The sequence below is a fragment of the Epinephelus moara genome, chromosome 8 (genome assembly GCF_006386435.1).
Source record: "Epinephelus moara isolate mb chromosome 8, YSFRI_EMoa_1.0, whole genome shotgun sequence".
Lineage (NCBI taxonomy): Eukaryota > Metazoa > Chordata > Actinopteri > Perciformes > Serranidae > Epinephelus > Epinephelus moara.
Genome location: NC_065513.1, coordinates 31,260,075 through 31,273,308, shown reverse-complemented (window position 1 = coordinate 31,273,308; position 13,234 = coordinate 31,260,075). Strand labels below are relative to the sequence as shown.

At 39.9% G+C, this 13,234-nt stretch overlaps 1 protein-coding gene across 1 annotated transcript in view; it reads right to left on the bottom strand.

The window, feature by feature from the left end:
• septin5a (septin 5a) overlaps window positions 1–13,234 on the bottom strand; it is a 29,084-nt gene that overhangs the window by 12,075 nt on the left and 3,775 nt on the right. The window lies entirely within an intron of this gene.

Below are 13,234 nucleotides of genomic sequence, written 5' to 3'. Positions count from 1 at the left end.
GATCAGGCCCCTCCAAAGGGTCACATGATCAATCTGAGGGGTGGGGAGATGAGTAAAGCTCGTCATTGAGCAAAAATCCCATGGTAAACTTTCAGCATATTGTAATTCAAGTGGTCTGAGAGAAAACAAGACTTCTGCACCTCCTCTTGGCCCTATTTTTTTAAGGCTTTAGAAATAATCTAGCCTGTGAAAACAGACTCTGTCCAATCATAGGTCATTTCAGAGAGAGGGCATTTCTATTGGCTGTTCTACAAATGGAGATGTGCATGTACATCTCTTCAGTGAAAGCCTTAACGGCAGAGAGTCCTGCACTGCAAAGCAAGAAATAAGGATGGACTTATCTAGAGGAGAGTCTGACAATAAATGAAACAAAACACGTGTCAATATCGCCAAAGTGTTTCAGAGATGGAGAGCAAAATGTTGCTGATGGTTTGGCCTTCTGCTAACTGGAGCTAAAGACTCAAGTCTGCAGCTAATTCAAGTTCATGTTTATTTAGCTAACACTGCCTCACTCCCACTGCAACAGACCAACTCACCGGGAGGAGAACGAGCAGCAGCCCCAGAAAGTGACCTTGTCAGCCGCCACCGCAACACAAATCCAGCCAGTGCAAACTAAAGCTCTGACTCCCTGCCGGATCAGCAAACTTTCTGTTGCTGCCTTTACATGCTGTGACACCCGGTGCTGGCCTAAGTTGGGCCACTACAGCTGCCATATGAAAATACATCTCAGGCGGAGGGACTGTAGGATGGCTAATGTTAGCTTATTAGGATTTCGACAACTTCAGAGTGAGACCGGGCTGTAATGAAAGACAAAAAAAGAAAAAAAACCCAACAAGTTCTGATACACAAATCTGTATTAATCTCTTGAGTTTTTCTTTAATCTTTGGTGGACTTGCCAACAACTCCTAAATATCTGTAAATATCTGAAATGCGACGAGGGGCCCCAGGTGGACACTGCTTATCATACTTAGCATAAATTTTTACTTATTGTTGAGGCTATTTTGATATTTATCTGCAAATCCACATAGCCTCAAACATTCTTATTCCCTGCAGCATATTACATGAGAAACTGATACCACTCTCATGTCTGTGGACTAAATATGAAGCTACAGCCAGCAGGTTGTTAGCTTAGCTTAGCACAAAGAGTGGAAACAGAGGGAAACCTGGCTCTAAGTAACAAAATCCACAGCACGTCTAAAACTCACTAAAATCTTGTTTTAAAGAAAATATAATGTGATAATTAGTGAGCTTTACACATATTTACTGTACAGTGTGAATGGTATCAATCTTCTCATCCAACTCTCAGCAGCAAAGCAACTAAACATATTTCCTTAAATATCAAACTCCTCTTTTAATATTGATGTTAGTTCACATGTCACATGTTCTATATTAATCAATCAATTTGTTTCTTGTAGCAAATATCTGTGGTGCCATGTTTGTATGTGTCAGTGTGTGTGTGTGTGTGTGTGTGCGCGTCTGTGTGTGTAGAGGTGAATGAGGTACAATTCATGGCAGAGGTTGCAGCCGATTGCTTCCAGATGTGACGGTGGTGTGTGTGTGTGTGTGTGTGTGTGTGTGTGTGTGTGTGTGTGTGTGTGTGTGTGGGTGTGGCTGTGTCCAGCTCATACATGATGTGGGTAGCAGAGCTCAAATGCGCTTTGAAATAAAAACCTTTTTTTTCTCTCTTTTCTTTCCCCAAAGTCGGCACACCCCGCGGTGATGCCACGTACAGGATGTGACAGTCTTACTCCACACCACCGGAGGGCGACAGAGGACTCAACTCTAATATAACACTTCACGGTCTGAGCTTGCTGATGTCTCTTGAGGGGGACTAACACTCTGAGCCACCGTGGTGCTGATGCAAACTTTAGTTCAGAGATGCTAGATGAAGACTTTAGATCATTGTGGACATGAAAGAGTGTGTTAGTGTGTGTAGAGGGGGGTGGGAGGGTCAATCTGAATAGAAGAAAAGAACAGATGTCTTGAAATGGTATTACAAAAGCCCCCCAGCTGAACCCCCCACCTTCAGTCTTTCTCAGTGGCCAGCTGTCCCTTTCTCTCACATACGACCAGAAAGACACACTAAATATAATCTTAGCCAGTCACACTTCTTTTGTTACTTGCAAATTCCACATTATGCTCAATTAAACATCAAGTGAAGCCAAAAAGTTGTGTCTTGTACAATCGTTTTCATACATACCCTCACTCCAGACACTTTATGTCAAGTTTTTGTAGCTGCGTTCTCCTCTCAGGTAAAAACTCCTGGGTTAAATGTTGAGGTACCAAATGAGATTTGGAATAAGGGGCTATTTAGATCACAGAAGTGGGTTACAATCTGTAGATACAAATTTAAACAGTTTAAAGTTATCCTGATATTTTAAACTTTAACTAACTTATAGTGGAAATGGACAACTTTTAAACTTTTACCCCTAATGCTTCGAATTGGTATTATTGTCGGTGCTGCTGTGGCAAAGACGACCAGATCGCTTTCTGTTCCTCAGAGCCGAGCAACTAAAAAGAACACAGGACAAACTGCAATTTGTTTCACATAGCTGCTTCGGTCGCTCCACCATCTGAGGATAGTGACTGCAAAGAACTTACACTGATACCCCTTGGTAACTGGGTATAGCTACTGATAGCTATTGGGGAAAACAAAAGCCTGTTGGGAGGAACGTGCTTTCATGGCTTTGTACCAGACAGGGACTTCTTGGTTAGGGTTAGAAGAAAAATCGTGGTTAAGGGTTCAAATGAAAATTATTTCAGACAGAGGGCCCTGAAGACTAATGTTTGCAAACTTAGGATAGACCGCAAACTTTAGACTCTTTGGGCTGTGCAATGGTTGACACCCTTACTTCGTGCTGTAAATCAAGCCTTCATTTTACCTGAAGATTGTACCAACTGGCAGACAGAACTGCGTAGTGAAAGCAAGGCTTTTGATGAACCAATATTAACGCTGATGGTGTCATTATTCTACAGCCATTACATTGTGCAATCAACATTTACTTTATAATGGGGTGTCGGTTGCGTAGTGGATAGTGCTGGCGTCCCATATACAGAGGCATCACCTTGCTGCAGCAGCTGTGGGTTCGAATCCAGCTCGTGGCCCTTTGCTGCATGTCAGTCCCCACTCTCTCTCTGTCTCCCCCTTTCACTCACTGTCCTGTCATTAAAGGCAAAAAGCCCACAAAAATAATCTTTAAAAAAACCCATTTACTTTATAATGAAAACTTGTCTATTTCCCTCTTAAATAAAGTAAAATCTGCACATTAGTATCACGAAACTGTGTGTGACAGGTGTAAAGATGTAGCTCAAGGCTTATTCTCTCATTTAGCTATTTTTAGTTAATTGTTTTCACTCAGTGGCCAAAAGAACTTGGATGGTTTCCTAAAACACTTAAGAAAAAGATGCAACTGTATATATAGGCATCCACATATTTATGTATATGATGCTCTGTCTCCATTGTTTTCCCTCTGTCCTTGTTCCCTTTGTCCTGTCTTCATAATAATAATACATGGGATTTATATAGCACTTTTCAGGATACTCAAAGACGCTTTACAGAAAAAAAAATCCATAGGGAGGGAAATTGTCCAGAAAGGGCAAAGTACACTTAATTTAGAGGTTATAGGCAGGTTTGAAAAGGAGAAGCCTGAACCCATTTTGAATTATCTATATAAATTCATTAATCTTTCGTTTATGCATTTTTAATGTGGACAGATTTTTTGTTTTTGTCTTATTTGCACTTTATTTTCTCCTTCCTCTTGTGAAAGGGGAATAAATGAAAATAAAATAGACCTTATAACAAGCCCTTATTGACCTAAGTCTATCATTGCTTGAACTAGACGAAAAGGTTGAAAACGTGCTAGAAATTGTCATAGTTGCTGTTATGCATTTGTACTGTAAAATAGGAGAAGACAGACAGTTGTGGACTGACGAAGTTATCAAAGTTGCAACTCAGCGTCGCCTCTTTGGGCCTCTTCCAGCTGATCAAACACAGAGAGAGGGAAGGTAGAGTGTACGGCAGGTGCAGAGGGATGTTAAGGACAAACCATGACTCAGGACTAATGACGGGCAGCAGGGCAGCAGGGCAGCAGGCTGTGAGGGGGCAACTTAAAAATAAAACAGAATGCCTTTATTGTCATTGCACATTCTCCAATAAAATTTGCTGTGCAGCTCTAAAACAGTACATTCACGCTCCACACATGCACCCACCCATCCACACACCCACACACACACACACACACACACAAACTTGCCATACAGACAAATGATAACAAAGAAAGATAAAAACTGGATTAAGTGATATAGAAAAGTGACATATCAGAAGCTACTATTTGTACATTGTGCCAAATGTTATTGCACCTTATGAAGATATTATTGCACGTTATATTATTTGGGTGGGGGGTGATTTGTGGAGTTCAGGGGCAGAAGTGGTTTTTGAGCCTGGAACTCGAGATGAAAAAACCCCCAACACATCTTCAAATGCACTTGGTGTCTTGGCATTCGCATACTTATTCCATATGTTGTGGTTTGTTCACTTTGTGTGCATGTTTTTAGACATTGTCTTGTTTAAAAATATTATTTTCATGGTTTTTGCCATATTAGACAGGACAGTATTAAGAATGAAAGGGGAAGAAAGAGGGAATGACATGCAGCAAAGGGCCACAGGCAGAAATTGTATACAGGACGCTCACTCTACTCACTGAGCCCGACATCATCTTGTTTTACTATTTTTTTTCTCTGTCTTTTCTTTATAGCACTTTGAAACCACTGTTGCAAGTAATAGTTATGTTCTGTGTCAAATAATATGTTCATTGTATATAAAAGATCAGAAAACGGTACCAAAAAAATCATCACGCTGTAACCTGTGACAGGCTGTTATGCTACCATAACTACTGCACAGTTTATTCCACAGTACTGAAGCTGCTCCTCTTTTTGGAACCACTGCAGAGTCTACAATAATTTCAATTTCAGTCATGCTTGTTGTTGCCGAGGGTAACAGTATGACGAAAACGTGTCACAGGTCAAAATATTGCGGGTATCACTACATGAATTTTTCATATCATTAAAAATTATACTGGTATTACCGTGAACGATTATATGGACACCCCTACTGCATACTATACCTTTAATAGATTTTCTAAGTTGTTGCCGATCTACACTGTCTGTCCATTTTGAGGACTGAATGCACTTTGTGTTTACTGTTTTGGAAGCTTGTTGTAAAACTTGTTATACTTTCAAACAAAATTTCTAACGCAAAGCTTCATCAACTGCCAACTGTCTGTCATTTGGATGACAACATGTTTGACGATTTATGCTGTTTTTGGCTCTTTACAACAAATACAAGAAGAGACTTCCTCACTGTCAGATTATTATTTTAGTGTATAAATGCACAATGACTCTGTCTGTTTGTTTGTTTGTTTGTCAGTCAGTCAATATGTTGGACGGTACTGCAGAGGCACAGATCCAGAGATCAGCCACTCAATCAGCAGGCAGCATTTGCCTTCTTCCTCTCAATCATACAAAGCCGTGGCCTTTAAGGAAACGACTCTCAAAAGGCCGCAGCAGTCAGCTCCACTGCCAGGATACACACTCTCACACACACACACACACACATATAAAACCTAATCCAAATGAGTCTGGTCCAATAGCGTACCCATCATTCCCTGCTGCCAAACACTGTCAAGAGGCTTCAGTGATGAGACACCACAACGGACACGCAGTCAGGCTGAAGAAGACTTAAAACTTAAGGCTTAAATCCTGACTGACCATAAAAAAGACTCATCATCATCGTGTTTGTACAAGATAATGTCTGTGGAGTATCCATGACGATGTGTCCTATTTTTCATGCATGCCAGTGTGTAAAGGATTGAGGTTGAGGTATCATGGCATAACTTAAACCTTAAAACAAGTGTTCGAGCTTCTTTTCAAGTTTCTTACTTATTATCCTAAATATCCTAAATATTTTAACATGACAACATCTAACCGCTCTCCAGTATAGTGATACTCTCCAGAGTGGTGACTGTCTTGTCTGTATGAGAAAGCTTTTCTGAAAGGAGAACTCCACCACAAATTTTACATGTTAAGAGTTGCATTGTGGTTTAATGTAGGCACCAGGTTTACACAAGAAAGAAGATGGGTAGAACAAAAAATACAATAACTGTAGTTTATTTTCAAACTGTCTGTCTGTGATAAGAATGCAATTCTGTGGAGAACTCTATGTGATTTATGGAGCTTTTAAAGAATAATGGTAAACGCTAAAATGTAATGTAACAGAGTATCCCACGTAGGGAACATAGTATAGTTTTACAGTCAGCAAACTGACAGTTATACAACAATCTATCTAAAGTTTGCAAACATTAGGCAAAGTATTGGTGGTACCAGACCAAAGATGCTCTATAACAAAAGATAACACATTGCTGTGCCAATGATACGGAAAGAATACAACACTAAATACTGCATAAATTTAACGTTTGCTCCTCATTCTTATGTTTGTCTGCTACCTTCATATCTGATCTCAACACAGTACAAGATCATATCAGTTGTTGACAAATCGTCAAGAGTGAGATGCTGAGACAAATACAGGTGTGTGGCTTGTAAAATATGGGTCCAATATTTACTTTGTTGACTATGAGGCGAAAGAATCGGTCATAATCTGTGCTCACGTTCACTTCTCTTGCAATGAATAAACTCAAGTTTGCTGCTAGTCTCCTTAAGGAGTGGGGCAGTGGCTAAACACACATGACACAGATACAGGAAATTGTGCCGCTTTGTTTTTAAACCATCTCTGGCTATAGTAGCAAAGCCCCCTTGGTGTATTAACTTAGGCAAAGGTGCATTATATTGTTTAAGAATTCAACTTTTCGTCACAAAAAGAGAAAATTTGTTTGTTTTTTTCTTTCCCACTTTAAAGATTTTCTACAACAGGAAAAAGGAATAATTAAATTGAATATTCTATGTAACACCATAACAGCAATCTACTCTACAACAGCTTCTCAAAAATCGATGTGAAAGAAGAATTACTAGTGGTACTTTCCACCCCTGCTCTGACCGATGCAGACTCACAGTGATCTTGAAATTGCATCATCTCTGTCCTATAGTACTGAAAACTGGACTTAAAATGGTGTAATGTGTTCCCGGCTTAAAGCAGCCAGACGGCCTGTGATGCAGCAGTGAAGAGCAGTGACCTTTACTGACGACTTCTCTGCATGTTGCAGCCGTCCAGCTGACACGTTCACACCATTAACCCCGACTGCTTCAACTTAATTTGTTGCCTGCCCACCAGCGGGTGAGGCGAGAGAGGGTAAGAGGGAGAGATAAGAGGAGATAGGAGAGGTAACGGCGGGTAAGACAAAAGCAGAAGGGGTACAAAAACTACATAAAATGGACCCTGAGGCCCCTGACCTCCTCCCTCCTCTGTTTTCTCTCCTTGGAGATACAAAGGCCTGCGTGCACTTGGTTCTTTAACATGCTAATCTGACAGCATGTAATTGCTCAGGCAACAATAAAATTGCCTCACTGAAGGACACTTCAGCCACCGTAGCCCAGCTTTAGTATCCGCCTATTCAATGACAATGGACACTTGTGGGAGCATGGCTGTAACCTTGACTGGTATGAGCATGTGTTATCCCTGAACCTTTAGCAGAAGGATCCAGTCAGCTAAATGTTACGGGAAAGCAATTTTTTCAAAGGTTGGAAGTTATGCAAAACAAAAATACAACACAACTAGAACACAACTTCTGATACTTCCAAGATAAATCAACAGCAATGAACTGATCTTACTAATAAGTATCATCTATGTAGTTTAAACCTAACACATCCTATTCCTCTGTGTGGTAGAGCTCCATGGTCGTCCAAAAACTATTAAAAAACACAACTCGCCATTAGCATGACACCTAGGTGTGATCCCTGCCAAGATGCAGACCACTGTTTGTAACCAACAAACTACAAAACTAGATGTTTACTGGAGACCTGTCTCTGTGTTTCCCGCAGCTTTTTAGTGCCCAAACGTGGGTGTTTTGTAGCAACCCGTGGCTGTTTTTCCAGTGGAGATAGTGCAATGAAAAGCAGCTAATTTTACTACGAAAACACTCCCAAAACTAGGTATTTAAGGCCAGAACATCTTTTCCTAACCATAACCAATTTGTTTTTGTGCCTAAACATAACCACATATTAACCACAGCATTGTTGAGACACAAAGTTTCAACGTATCCACTACATAAAAACATACAAATGTGATGAATCTGTGGTTTGCAGAGATGTACAATGCCACCATTTTTCCTGGCGACTGGGTTGCAATCCCACATACACTGTCCTGTTGCCAGAAATATCTGCTAGTACACCAAATGTATATCAATCCACAGCTAAAAATTGTCCACAACAAATGCACCATTTACTCCTGTTTGAGAAACGTTTGCTTAAAACTACAGTGCCCAGCTGTTTCGGGGGAAAAAACTGTATACTTGAAAAACAATGGTCCATTTACTCATTTTAGGGATTCCGAGAATCTTTCAGACTTCTGATCTACGTTTTCTAAAAAGTTGAGCTCGACAGTTCAGTTTTAACCATGGAAACCAACTCGATTTGCGGTTAACTAAAAGTCAAGATTGAGAAGTGTTGAGCTCAGCGTGGATGGGAAGTCTTAGAGGTGCTCAAAATCATGAAATGTTTGAACATCTACAATTCCATGACCACTGAGCAAACTCAATATGCTGATGAAGAACATGTGATGAGGTTATCTTGTTTGCTGTGCTTAAGATGCTTCGCCTCTCATCCAAGAGGCTTCTTCAGTTCTCTTCTTGGATGAGAGGCGAAATGCCTTCAAGTAACGCAAGCAAGTCCAGTTGCCTATGATATAGCACTTAAGATTACCATGACCTGGATGACTGAGAATCTTTGCCGACATGTGATGAGGTCAAAAGCTCCAGAACAAGTTAATAGGTGGACACTGAGTTGTCTCTTGGGTCAAGAATAAACTGTCAAGCTCAAGAAAAATATGGAGTAACTTGCTTTACAGGAAGTTAATGAAAAACTTCAGTGTTTTCTGGTCAAAAACGAACTTTGCACATGATCGATTAAAATAGAATTCAGATTATTTTTGCAGTTTACAATCACCCAGAGAACGGTTATGAAATAATCTTAATTCTCTTCATTCGTTTCATTGGATTACTGCTCAGACCACTGATCCTTATTTCCAAAGAACTTAATCCCAAACATATCAAGGCCAACAAAAATACTTGAAAAGATTTTTTCAAAGAATCTCTCTATGTGGGTCAGCCTCCAGTTACTTTCTAAAAGCTTCTTGAAATGCACAGCCGAATATGACATGAACATGAGCACTGCAGTGTGACGTATAAAACCCACTGAAGAGAAGGAGGTGAGCTGCTTCAGGTACAAGATAAGACACAAAGCGCCACTCACGCTCTGCTGGATCATTGCATGCATGTTTGCAGCATGACAAAATGGAAGTATGTGCACGTGAACACTGTAGGGAACACATTGCGGGGCACAAACGTCTCAAACACCTGAACAAGAACCAGACTGACGACTGTCACCGAGGGGAAACACTCCAAAGAAAACTTGTAGAGGCAGAAACTCACACCAGATGACAAAAGCTGCTTTATCCTACATCAATGAACTCTTGCTTTAGTGCATTCTTATGTGTTTCTTGCATTTCCAGTGTGTGCTCTTCATGTAAAAAGTATCTTAGGCATGCAGAAACCTGTCAGTGGGCCAGTTATCATTATTTATTGTTACTTTTAATGCTATTTCATCCTGTTTAATATATATGTTTTTTGCATTGTTTTATATTAATTAGTGTTTTTATTTTAAAGCACTTCGTTGAAAGGTGCTATATAAATAGAATTATTATTATCACAAACATTTTATACCCACAGAACTTAAACTAAATTATGGTGAAGACTCACTGTCTTGGGTTTGAATATTTCACTCTGTAAACATCACATAGCTTCAACGATCAGGGTGTCTACAGGTAAAATCAGGCTAAATTTAAGACTTTTTAAGACCACCTTAAATCAAATTTAAGAACAAACTTGTGATGGAAATGCACACCAAATGAGAAAATATATTCTTTCCACATAAACACACTGATGTCAGTTCAAGATAAAATAAAAAAAAAAAAAAAAAAGCAGACTGGCTACAAAGGCAAAAATAGGGGAATTGTGCGCATACAGGCCACGGAATTTTGTTTTTTTCAAAATGATTTTTCCTGTAGTGTCACTGTCAAAAATGTTCGCAGTGACCTAACTAAAAAACACCAAGACCCATCCAATTTGAAATCCGATATCTGGGGCGGATGTTGGGAGGTAGAGCAGGTTGTCAGCTAAGCGAAAGATCAGCAGTTCAATACCTGGCACCCTCCAGTGAGCATGTTCAAGTATCCTTGTCGTGTGAATGTTTATCCAAGTGGCAGGTGACATCTTGTATTGTAGTCTTGGCCACCAGTGTATGATTGTGTGTGTGTGAATGGGTTGCTGTGGCATGTAGTGTGAAAGCGCTTTTAGAGGTGGGAAGACTAGAAAGGTGCTATATAAATGCAAGTCCATCTACCAGTTTAAGGTAATTTAATACTTTTTAAGGCCTTTTATTAGTGTGTATTTAAGACATTTTAAGACTTTTTAAGGACCCTCGGTCTCCCTGATGATACAGAAAATGTGATGCTGTCAGGCGGTGCAGAATAAGATCATTTTTCCTTAAAGCTACTTACAGGAAAAAAAAGGAAACAAATTCATTAAATAGTCATTGAAGAAGAAGTTCAAAACTGGATCAGCGTCTCTCTCCTTCTCCTCTTACAATTTTTCTTTTCTGCTGAAAAGCCGTAGCCACAAGGGGTTCAAATCCCAGTTTCAATACCCCACCCAACCCCCCCCGAGATACACCCATTCCTGCTCTGCAGCTGGTCCACACCGGGAGCCGGTGAGGGTCCCATCTGTGGCAGCGAGAGGGAGTTTGTTTATAGACAGGGAGGGAGAGGAGGGCGGAGTGTGTCTGAAAGTGAAGTGACACATGTGAACGGATGCAAATGCATCTGACTCAACATCTGCTCAGTGCTCGAGGGAGGAGTCATCGTACGTAATGTGACAGTCGTAACATCTCAGTCGGGGAGACAACAAGGTGTGATGTTTCCTCACAGTTACCTTTACCACTTTCTATTAATGCACGCTTTATAAAGAGTTTGTAATCTGCAACTCGTTACTTGAGGATAATCTCTCTGGCTGTTGAGTCATTAATAGTCAAGTAACAGATAAAGTCATTAAGGAAGGGTGTCTCACTTTCTAATTAGCCGTCACCACTGCGGTTAAAGATGTTAATAAGTCAGTGATAATAACCGGTTTCTCACTATTTGAGGCAACAGCAACAGTTAGTACTGCGTCTGTAATAAAACATATTAACCTCCTGAGACCTGAACTTTTGTTTGGTATGCATTTTTAGTTTCTCCTAGCTATTTGGGATCAGTAGGACCTGATAACAACCTAAACATTGTCAACGATAATAAAAGTCCCAATGTCCTCAACAGTGTCTTATCTTGTTACTGTTGCTAAAATTGGTCAAATGTGTTGCCATATTAAGATACAAACATCATTACTCATAAATAAACAAGTTTCAGCTATAAAATGTTTTGTAAAATTAGGATTTGGACCTTGTCCACTTTTGTGTCGGGATCGGCTGCAGACTGACTTGGCAGAAATGGCTGACATCATGTTTTTACATGGATTAGTGTATTGTGCTCTTACTACCACTAGATAGCACAAAAAGTGTCCATAATGAAGGACAGCAGGTCTACGTTGAGTAAAATGAAGAATAGGGTCAAGTAAATCCAAAATGTGATGTCCTCATATGAAGACACAGGGTCTCAGGAGGTTAATAATACATTTATTTTTTATAACAATCCATACAGTCTTTTTATTTTATATCTTTAATATTGTTCATAAAAGGATTTTGGTGTAGAGGCTCTGCACACTTCTCCAGAAGGTCAGAGGTTAACTGACGCGTCTATCTGATGAACAACAGAGCTACAAAGACAGAGAAAGTATCTCACTGTGTGAGGATAAATATCACCCAGAAATTTTCCACAACCTGGCAACCTTAACATTTTTGTTATTAGAGTGGAAACAGCAAACTTATCAGTGTTTCCAAGTGGTATTATTGTTGGCGCCACTTTCCTCAGAGCCTAGAAACTATCAACAGCACAGGACACACTACATTGTTTTCCACGGTTTCTTCAGTTGTTTCACTGCCCACCATTTCTGCTACTGGGGATAGTTACGGAAAGAAGATTGATACTCTTTGGTAACCGGAGATAGCTACCGATAGCTGCTGGGAGAAACAATAGCGCTATTCTCTTCTTGTTTTGGTTGTGAAATGGTTGACGCACCTTGTTTGTGTTGTACATTGAGCTTTCATTTTCCCAGGAGATCATACCTGGTGGCAGACAGACTTGCGTGGTGAAAGCGAGGCTTAAAGGACGCCAGTCTTAACGCAGATAGTGTCATTATTCTAAAACCATTACATTGTACAATAAATATTTACTTCATAATGATAAGTAAAAAAAACTTGTCTATTCCCACTTAAATGACCTAAAACCGATAAGAAAGTGGTATCCTTAAATCTCACACTGTTACATCAGCAACCTTGGACTTTCAAAGGCAGTACCGGGTTTGTTTGTTTTTGAGTGAATTTTGTTCATATTGGTGAAAATCACGAATGATTTCAGAAAAGCAAAAGTTAAAAATGACACATTCTTTCTTATACGCACACAAAGTTGAATTTATGAGCTATAAAACAGACTCTTTCTCAATTTAATACCCTCAGTATTTTCTTTGTTTTGAGTGATCAGCAGCTTATGTTGGCTTTTTTCTACTTGTGCTACTGTTACATGAGGTGACTGAGGTGTGGACCCAAGTCAAAATAAAAAAACACGGCATTTTGACTTGGACTTACACAGTGACACATGACTTCACTTGTACATGAGCCTTTTGACTTTTAAATACTTGTTACCTTCCCCCAAGCACCAAATTAAAAAGCATGTAATTTAAAAAGTGTGCCATGAATCAATTAATATCCCCTCATTTCCTGAATCAACTAACATTAATGCTATTAATTCCCAGCAAGTCGGCACCTAATTCCCCGGATCCACTTTTTTGAACTGATCCAACAGCATCCAGAACTATGAAGAACTAGCGTCACCTTACTGAGCACCGACTGGAAAAAATAATAC